Source organism: Phasianus colchicus, chromosome 31 (genome assembly GCF_987193195.1).
Source record: "Phasianus colchicus chromosome 31, bPhaCol1.hap1.1, whole genome shotgun sequence".
Taxonomy (NCBI): Eukaryota; Metazoa; Chordata; class Aves; order Galliformes; family Phasianidae; genus Phasianus; species Phasianus colchicus.
In genome coordinates, this window is record NC_143466.1 from 2,182,357 (window position 1) to 2,192,347 (window position 9,991).

The 9,991-nt window shown below is 61.1% G+C and overlaps 1 protein-coding gene across 5 annotated transcripts in view; it reads right to left on the reverse strand.

Annotated features, from left to right (window-relative positions):
- Nucleotides 1-4,927, reverse strand: part of ASPDH (aspartate dehydrogenase domain containing) — a 59,006-nt gene extending 54,079 nt beyond the window's left edge. For 4 of the 5 annotated variants that reach the window (XR_016460578.1, XM_090127419.1, XM_090127422.1 and 1 more), the window contains exon 1: nucleotides 4,874-4,927. The gene's annotated coding sequence lies outside the window, so the exon portion shown is untranslated. The remainder of the gene's footprint in view (nucleotides 1-4,873) is intronic. The other variant, XM_090127420.1, reaches the window with a different exon arrangement.
- Nucleotides 4,928-9,991: the final 5,064 nt, after the last annotated feature.

The window sequence follows — 9,991 nt, forward strand, 5'->3', positions numbered from 1 at the left end:
CCCTAATTACCCCCAATAACCCCTAATTACCCCCCTCCATCCCCTAATTACCCCCACACCCGCTAATTACCCCGCTAATTACTGCCCCAACACCCCACAACTTCCCCCTAGAAGCCTAATTACCCCCTAATTACCCCCTAATTACCCCCTATCCTCACTAATTACCCCCAATAACGACTAATTAACCCCCCTCCACCCGCTAATTACCCCCACACCCGCTAATTATCCCGCTAATTACCCCATTCCGGCCCCAACACCCCACAGCTTCCCCTAGAAGCCTAATTACCCCCTAATTACCCCCTAATTACCCCCTAATTACCCCCTAATTACCCCCTATCCTCCCTAATTACCCCCAATAACGACTAATTAACCCCCCTCCACCCCCTAATTACCCCCACACCCGCTAATTACCCCGCTAATTACTGACCCAACTCCCCACAACTGGCCCCTAGAAGCCTAATTAGCCCTAATTACCCCCTAATTACCCCCTATCCTCCCTAATTACACCTATAAACCCTAATTAACCCCCCTCCACCCGCTAATTACCCCCATACCCGCTAATTTCCCCGCTAATTACCCCATTACTGCACCAATTCCCCACAACTGCCCCCAATTACCCCTAATTACCCCCTAATTACCCCCTAATTACGCCCTATCCTCCCTAATTACCCTAATAACCCCTAATTACACCCCTCTCCCCCCTAATTACCCCCACACCCGCTAATTACCCCGCTAATTACCCCATTACTGCCCCAACACCCCACAACTGCCCCCAATTACCCCTAATTACCTTTAATTACCCGCCATACCCGCTAATTACCCCCTATCCTCCCTAATTACCCCTAATAAGCCCTAATTACCCCCATCCCCCCTAATTACCCCCTATACCGCCTAATTACCCCGCTAATTACCCCATTCCTACCCCAATACACCACAACTGCTCCCTAATTACCCCTAATTACCCCCCCTCCCCGCTAATTACCCCCTATCCTCCCTAATTACCCCGTAATAAGCCCGAATTACCCGCTATCCCCCCTAATTACCCCCCCCATCCCCGCTAATTACCCCCTATACCCCTTAATTACCCCCTAATAACCCCTAATAACCCCTAATTACCCCCTATACCGCCTAATTAACCCCTATACCGCTTAATTACCCCCATACCCCCTTAGTTGCCCCACATCTGCCCCACAACTGCCCCCCATATCTGCCCCACATCTGCCCCACAACTGCCCCATAACTGCCCCACATCTGCCCCACATCTCCCCACAACTGCCCCATAACTGCCCCACATCTGGCAACTTCTGCCCCATATCTGCCCCACAACTGCCCCTCATCTGCCCCATATCTGCCCCACATCTGCCCCTCAACTGCCCCACATCTGCCTCATATCTGCCCCACATCTGCCCCTCAACTGCCCCACATCTGCCCCACATCTGCCCCACAACTGCCCCATAACTGCCCCACATCTGGCAACTTCTGCCCCATATCTGCCCCACAACTGCCCCTCATCTGCCCCATATCTGCCCCACATCTGCCCCTCAACTGCCCCACATCTGCCCCATATCTGCCCCACATCTGCCCCTCAACTGCCCCACATCTGCCCCACATCTGCCCCACAACTGCCCCCCATATCTGCCCCACATCTGGCAACTTCTGCCCCATATCTGCCCCACAACTGCCCCTCATCTGCCCCACATCTGCCCCACATCTGCCCCACAACTGCCCCACATCTGCCCCATATCTGCCCCACATCTGCCCCTCAACTGCCCCATATCTGCCCCATAATTGCCCCACATCTGCCCCATAACTGCCCCACATCTGGCAACTTCTGCCCCATATCTGCCCCACAACTGCCCCTCAACTGCCCCACATCTGCCCCACATCTGCCCCACAACTGCCCCTCACCTGCCCCACATCTGCCCCTCAACTGCCCCACATCTGCCCCATAATTGCCCCACTACTGCCCCATAACTGCCCCACATCTGGCAACTTCTGCCCCATATCTGCCCCACAACTGCCCCTCATCTGCCCCATATCTGCCCCACATCTGCCCCTCAACTGCCCCACATCTGCCCCATATCTGCCCCACATCTGCCCCTCAACTGCCCCACATCTGCCCCACATCTGCCCCACAACTGCCCCCCATATCTGCCCCACATCTGGCAACTTCTGCCCCATATCTGCCCCACAACTGCCCCTCATCTGCCCCACATCTGCCCCACATCTGCCCCTCAACTGCCCCACATCTGCCCCATATCTGCCCCACATCTGCCCCTCAACTGCCCCATATCTGCCCCATAATTGCCCCACATCTGCCCCATAACTGCCCCACATCTGGCAACTTCTGCCCCATATCTGCCCCACAACTGCCCCTCAACTGCCCCACATCTGCCCCACATCTGCCCCACAACTGCCCCTCACCTGCCCCACATCTGCCCCTCAACTGCCCCACATCTGCCCCATAATTGCCCCACTACTGCCCCATAACTGCCCCACATCTGGCAACTTCTGCCCCATATCTGCCCCACAACTGCCCCATAACTGCCCCACATCTGGCAACTTCTGCCCCATATCTGCCCCACAACTGCCCCACATCTGCCCCACATCTGCCCCACAACTGCCCCATAACTGCCCCACATCTGGCAACTTCTGCCCCATATCTGCCCCACATCTGCCCCTCATCTGCCCCACATCTGCCCCATATCTGCCCCACATCTGCCCCTCAACTGCCCCACATCTGCCGCAAATTTGCCCCACAACTGCCCCTCACCTGCCCCACATCTGCCCCATATCTGCCCCACATCTGCCCCTCAACTGCCCCACATCTGCCCCATATCTGCCCCACATCTGCCCCACAACTGCCCCTCATCTGCCCCACATCTGCCCCATATCTGCCCCACATCTGCCCCTCAACTGCCCCACATCTGCCCCACATCTGCCCCACATCTGCCCCACAACTGCCCCTCATCTGCCCCACATCTGCCCCATAACTGCCCCACATCTGCCCCATAACTGCACCACATCTGCCCCACAACTGCCCCATAACTGCCCCCCCGCCCCATAACTGCCCCCCCCAGCCCCCACCTGCCCCATAAGTGCCCCCCCCACCCCATAACTGCCCCATAACAGCCCCCCCATAAGTGTCCCCCCCAGCCCCCCCTTGCCCCATAACTGCCCCCCCACCCCATAACTGCCCCCCCCCGGCCCATAACTGCCCCCCCCACCCCATAACTGCCCCATAACTGCCCCCCCATAAGTGCCCCCCCCGCCCCATAAGTGGCCCCCCCATAACTGTCCCCCCCGCCCCATAACTGCCCCATAACTGCCCCCCCATAACTGCCCCCCCCGCCCCATAACTGCCCCCCCATAAGTGTCCCCCCCCGCCCCATAAGTGCCCCCCCAGCCCCCACCTGCCCCATAAGTGCCCCCCATTCCCGTAACTGCCCCATAACTGCCCCCCCACCCCATAACTGCCCCATAAGTGCCCCCCCATAACTGCCCCCTCCGCCCCATAACTGCCCACCCAGCCCCCACCTGCCCCATAAGTGCCCCCCCCCAGCCCCCCCAGGCCCCATAATTGCCCCCCCAGCCCCCACCTGCCCCATTAGTGCCCCCCATTCCCGTAACTGCCCCATAACTGCCCCCCCACCCCATAATTGCCCCATAACTGCCCCCCCATAACTGCCCCCCCCGCCCCATAAGTGCCCCCCCCACCCCATAACTGCCCCCCCATAAGTGCCCCCCCCGCCCCATAACTGCCCCCCCACCGCATAGCCCCCATAACTGCCCCATAACTGCCCCCCCATAACTGCCCCCCCCACCCCATAGCCCCCACCCGCCCCATAACTGCCCCATAACTGCCCCCCCCATTCTCATAACTGCCCCATAACTGCCCCCCGACCCCATAACTGCCCCAAAACAGCCCCCCCATGACTGCCCCCCCCGCCCCATAACTGCCCCCCATTCCCATAACTGCCCCATAACTGCCCCCCCATAACTGCCCCCCCCGCCCCATAACTGCCCCCCCTGCCCCCACCTGCCCCATAACTGCCCCCCCCGCCCCATAAGTGCCCCCCCCACCCCATAACTGCCCCATAAGTGCCCCCCCATAAGTGCCCCCCCCCGCCCCATAAGTGCCCCCCCAGCCCCCACCTGCCCCATAAGTGCCCCCCCCGCCCCATAAGTGCCCCCCCCAGCCCCCACCTGCCCCATAAGTGCCCCCCACGCCCCATAACAGCCCCCCCATAAGTGCCCCCCCGCCCCATAAGTGCCCCCCCAGCCCCCACCTGCCCCATAAGTGCCCCCCCCAGCCCCATAACTGCCCCCCCCAGCCCCCACCTGCCCCATAACTGCCCCCCCATAACTGCCCACCTGCCCCATAAGTGCTCCCCCCAGACCCCCCCGCCCCATAACTGCCCCCCCCAGCCCCCCCCCGCCCCATAAGTGCCCCCCCTCAGCCCCCACCTGCCCCATAAGTGCCACCCCGCCCCATAACTGCCCCCACCCAGCCCCCCCCCGCCCCATAAGTGCCGCCCCCACCCCATAACTGCCCCATAACTGCCCCCCATAACTGCCCCCCCCGCCCCATAACTGCCCCCCCCAGCCCCCACCTGCCCCATAAGTGCCCCCCCCGCCCCATAAGTGCCCCCCCAGCCCCCACCTGCCCCATAAGTGCCCCCCCCGCCCCATAAGTGCCCCCCCCACCCCATAACTGCTCCATAACAGCCCCCCCATAAGTGTCCCCCCCAGCCCCCCCTTGCCCCATAACTGCCCCCCCGCCCCATAACTGCCGCCCCGCCCCATAAGTGCCCCATAACTGCCCCCCCATAAGTGCCCCCCCCGCCCCATAAGTGCCCCCCCCAGCCCCCACCTGCCCCACTTTCTCCGCTCTCGGCGCTCACTTCAACCTTTGCCCCCCCCGCCGTTTCATCATTAATGATTCACCCGAACCGGGCGGCCTCGGGGGGGGGGGGGGGGGGGGGCAGGAATTTGGGGGGGGGGGGGGGGGGCAAAGGCTTGGGTGCCATTTTGGGGGGGGGGTCGTAAATTGGGGGGGGGGGTCCTAAAATTGGGGGGGGGGGGGATTTTTGATCGGGGGGGCGAAATTTGGGGAGGGGTCTCAAATTGGGGGGGGGTCGTAAATTGGGGGGGGGGGGTGGGATTTTTGATGGGGGGGTCGAAATTTGGGGGGGGGTCTCAAATTGGGGGGGGGTCGTAAATTGGGGGGGGGGGTTGATGGGGGGGCGAAATTTGGGGGGGGGAAATGGGGGGGGATTTGGGGGGGGTCGTGAATTGGGGGGGGTCTCAAATTGGGGGAGGGGGTCGTAAAATTGGGGGGGGTTGGGATTTTTGATGGGGGGGTCGAAATTTTGGGGGGGGGCAGAATGGGGGGGATTTGGGGGGGGGTCGTAAAATGGGGGGGGGGCAGAATGGGCGGGGATTCTGGAGGAAGGTCTTGAATTGGGGGGGGTCTCAAATTGGGGGGGGGGCGTAAAATTGGGGGGGGTGGGATTTTTGATGGGGGGGCGAAATTTTGGGGGGGGGGTCGTAAATTGGGGGGGGGGAAATTGGGGGGGGTCCTAAAATTGGGGGGGGGGAGGTTTGGGTTTTTTGATGGGGGGGGCGAAATTTGGAGGGGGTCTCAAATTGGGGGGGGGTCGTAAATTGGGGGGGAGGGGTTGATGGGGGGGTCGAAATTTGGGGGGGGGGAAATGGGGGGGGGGTTTTGGGGGGGGCGTAAATTGGGGGGGTCTCAAATTGGGGGGGGGGAAATGGGGGGGGGGTCCTAAAATTGGGGGGGGGGAGGTTTGGGTTTTTTGATGGGGGGGGCGAAATTTGGGGGGGGGGGAAATGGGGGCCATTTTGGGGGGGGGGTCGAAAATTGGGGGCGGAGGGAAATTGGGGGGGGGTCCTAAAACTGGGGGGGGGGAAGTTTGGGTTTTTTGATGGGGGGGTCGAAATTTGGGGGGGGGGGAAATTGGGGGGGGGGGTCCTAAAATTGGGGGGGGAGAGATTTGGGATTTTTGATGGCGGGGGCGAAATTTGGGGGGGGGGTCCTAAAATTGGGGGAGGGTCGAAATTTTGGGGGGGGGCAGAATGGGGGGGGATTTTGGAAGCCATTTTGGGGGGGGGTCGTAAATTGGGGGTGGAAATTTGGGGGGGTCCTAAAATTGGGGGGGGTTGGGATTTTTGATGGGAGGGGCGAAATTTGGGGAGGGGTCTCAAATTGGGGGGGGGGGGTCGTAAAATTGGGGGGGGGGGATTTTTGATGGGGGGGTCGAAATTTGGGGGGGGGGAAATGGGGGGGCGTTTTGGGGGGGTCGTAAATTGGGGGGGGTCTCAAATTGGGGGGGGGGGAATTGGGGGGGGTCCTAAATTGGGGGAGGGGAGATTTGGGTGTTTTGATGGGGGGGTCGCAATTTGGGGGGGGGAAATAGGGGTGGATTTTGGGGGGGGTCGTAAATTGGGGGGGGGGAATTGGGGGGGGGTCCTAAAATTGGGGGGGTCGAAATTTTGGGGGGGGGGCAGAATGGGGGGGATTTTCGGGGGGGGTCGTAAAATGGGGGGGGGCAGAATGGGGGGGGATTCTGGAGGGGGGTCTTGAATTGGGGGGGGTCTCAAATTGGGGGGGGGGTCGTAAATTGGGGGGGGGGTTTTGATGGGGGGGCGAAATTTGGGGGGGGGGAAATGGGGGGGGATTTTGGGGGGGGTCGTAAAATGGGGGGGATCTCAAATTGGGGGGGGTCCTAAAATTGGGGGGGGGGAGGTTTGGGTTTTTTTGATGGGGGGGTCGCAGTTTGGGGGGGGTCTCAAATTGGGGGGGGGTCGTAAATTGGGGGGGGGTCCTAAAATTGGGGGGGGGTGGGGATTTTTGATGGGGGGGGCGAAATTTGGGGGGGGGTCGTAAATTGGGGGGGGTCTCAAATTGAGGGGGGGGGAAATTGGGGGGGGGTCCTAAAATTGGGGGGGGGAGGTTTGGGTTTTTTGATGGGGGGGTCGAAATTTGGGGGGGGGGGAAATGGGGGGGGAATTTTGGGGGGGGTCGTAAATTGGGGGGGATTCTAAAATTGGGGGGGGGGGGAGGTTTGGGTTTTTGATGGGGGGGTCGAAATTAGGGGGGGGGTCTCAAATTGGGGGGGGGGGAATTGGGGGGGGTCCTAAAATTGGGGGGGGGGGCTTTGGGTTTTTTGATGGGGGGGTCGCAATTTGGGGGGGGGGAAATGGGGGGGCGGTTTGGGGGGGGCGTAAATTGGGGGGGTCTCAAATGGGGGGGGGGAAATTGGGGGGGGGTCCTAAAATTGGGGGGGGGTCGAAATTTTGGGGGGGGGGCAGAATGGGGGGGGATTTTGGGGGGGGTCGTAAAATGGGGGGGGTCTCAAATTGGGGGGGGTCCTAAAATTGGGGGGGGGGGTTGGATTTTTGATGGGGGGGTCGAAATTTGGGGAGGGGGGAAATGGGGGGGGATTCTGGGGGGGGTCGTGAATTGGGGGGGGTCTCAAATTGGGGGGGGGTCCTAAAATTGGGGGGGGGGAGGTTTGGGTTTTTGATGGGGGGGTCGAAATTTGGGGGGGGGGAAATGGGGGGGGCTTTTCGGGGGGGGCGTAAATTGGGGGGGTCTCAAATGGGGGGGGGAAATTGGGGGGGGGTCCTAAAATTGGGGGGGGTCGAAATTTTGGGGGGGGGGCAGAATGGGGGGGGATTTGGGGGGGGTCGTAAATTGGGGGGGGTCTCAAATTGGGGGGGGTCCTAAAATTGGGGGGGGGGAGGTTTGGGTTTTTTGATGGGGGGGTCGAAATTTGGGGGGGGGTCTCAAATTGGGGGGGGGTCGTAAATTGGGGGGGAGGTTTGGGTTTTTTGATGGGGGGGCGAAATTTGGGGGGGGGGAAACGGGGGGGGCATTTTGGGGGGGTCGTGAATTGGGGGGGTCTCAAATTGGGGGGGGGGAAATGGGGGGGGGGTCCTAAAATTGGGGGGGGGATGTTTGGGTTTTTTGATGGGGGGGTCGAAATTTGGGGGGGGGGGAAATGGGGGGGCGGTTTGGGGGGGGCGTAAATTGGGGGGGGGGAAATTGGGGGGGGGTCCTAAAATTGGGGGAGGGTTGAAATTTTGGGGGGGGGGGGCAGAATGGGGGGGGATTTTGGGGGGGGTCGTAAAATGGGGGGGTCTCAAATTGGGGGGGGTCCTAAAATTGGGGGGGGGGGGTTGGATTTTTGATGGGGGGGTCGAAATTTGGGGGGGGGAAATGGGGGGGCGTTTTGGGGGGGGTCGTAAATTGGGGGGGGTCTCAAATTGGGGGGGGGGGAATTGGGGGGGGTCCTAAAATTGGGGGGGGGGGGCAGGTTTGGGTTTTTTGATGGGGGGGTCGAAATTTGGGGGGGGGGCAGAAGAGGGGGGGGATTTTGGGGGGGGTCTCAAATGGGTGGCGGAAATTGGGGGGGGGGTCCTAAAATTGGGGGGGGTCGAAATTTTGGGGGGGGGCAGAATGGGGGGGGATCTGGGGGGGGTCGTAAAATGGGGGGGGTCTCAAATTGGGGGGGGTCCTAAAATTGGGGGGGGGGGTTGGATTTTTGATGGGGGGGGCGAAATTTGGGGGGGGGTCTCAAATGGGGGGGGGGTCGTAAATTGGGGGGGGGTCCTAAAATTGGGGGGGGAGGTTTGGGTGTTTTGATGGGGGGGTCGAAATTTTGGGGGGGGGGGCAGAATGGGGGGGGATTTTGGGGGGGGTCGTAAATTGGGGGGCGGTAAAAATGGGGGGGGTCCTAAAATTGGGGTTGGGAGGTTTAAGTTTTTTGATGGGGGGGTCGAAATTTGGGGGGGGCAGAATGGGGGGGGTCTCAAATTGGAGGGGGGAATTGAGGGGGGGTCCAAAAATTGGGGGGGGGTGTCGAAATTTTGGGGGGGGGGGCAGAATGGGGGGGAATTTTGAGGGGGGGGGGAAATTGGGGGGGGGGGTCCTAAAATTGGGGGGGGGGAGATTTGAGTTTTTTGATGGGGGGGTCACAATTTTGGGGGGGAGGAAAATGGGGGGGGCGTTTTGGGGGGGGTCGTAAATTGGGGGGGGGGTAAATGGGGGGAGTGTCCTAAAATTGGGGGGGGTCGAAATTTTGGGGGGGGGGGGGGGAGAATGGGGGGGGATTTTGGAAGCCATTTTGGGGGGGGGTCGTAAATTGGGGGTGGAAATTTGGGGGGGTCCTAAAATTGGGGGGGGGAGGTTTGGGTTTTTTGATGGGGGGCTCGAAATTTGGGGGTGGGGAAATGGGGGGGGGGTTTGGGGGGGGCGTAAATTGGGGGGAGTCTCAAATGGGGGGGGGGAAATTGGGGGGGGGGTCCTAAAATTGGGGGGGGGTCGAAATTTTGGGGGGGGGGGCAGAATGGGGGGGATTTTGGGGGGGGTCGTAAAATGGGGGGGGTCTCAAATTGGGGGGAGGGGGTTGGATTTTTGATGGGAGGGTCGAAATTTGGGGGGGGGTCTCAAATTGGGGGGGGGTCGTAAATTGGGGGGGGGGGTTGATGGGGGGGCGAAATTTGGGGGGGAAAATGGGGGGGCGTTTTGGGGGGGGGCGTAAATTGGGGGGGGTCTCAAATTGGGGGGGTGGAAATTGGGGGGGGGGTCCTAAAATTTGGGGGGGGAGGTTTGGGTTTTTTGATGGGGGGGTCGCAATTTGGGGGGGGGGAAATTGGGGGGGGTCCTAAAATTGGGGGGGGGGAGGTTTGGGTTTTTTTGATGGGGGGGGCGAAATTTGGGGGGGGGGAAATGGGGGGGGCGTTTTGGGGGGGCGTAAATTGGGGGGGGTCTCAAATGGGGGGCGGAAATTGGGGGGGGGTCCTAAAATTGGGGGGGAGAAATTTGGGGGGGGGCAGAATGGGGATGGATTTGGGGGGGGTCGTAAATTGGGGGGGGTCTCAAATTGGGGGGGGTCCTAAAATTGGGGGGGGGGGTTGGATTTTTGATGGGGGGGCGAAATTTGGGGGGAGGGTCTCAAATTGG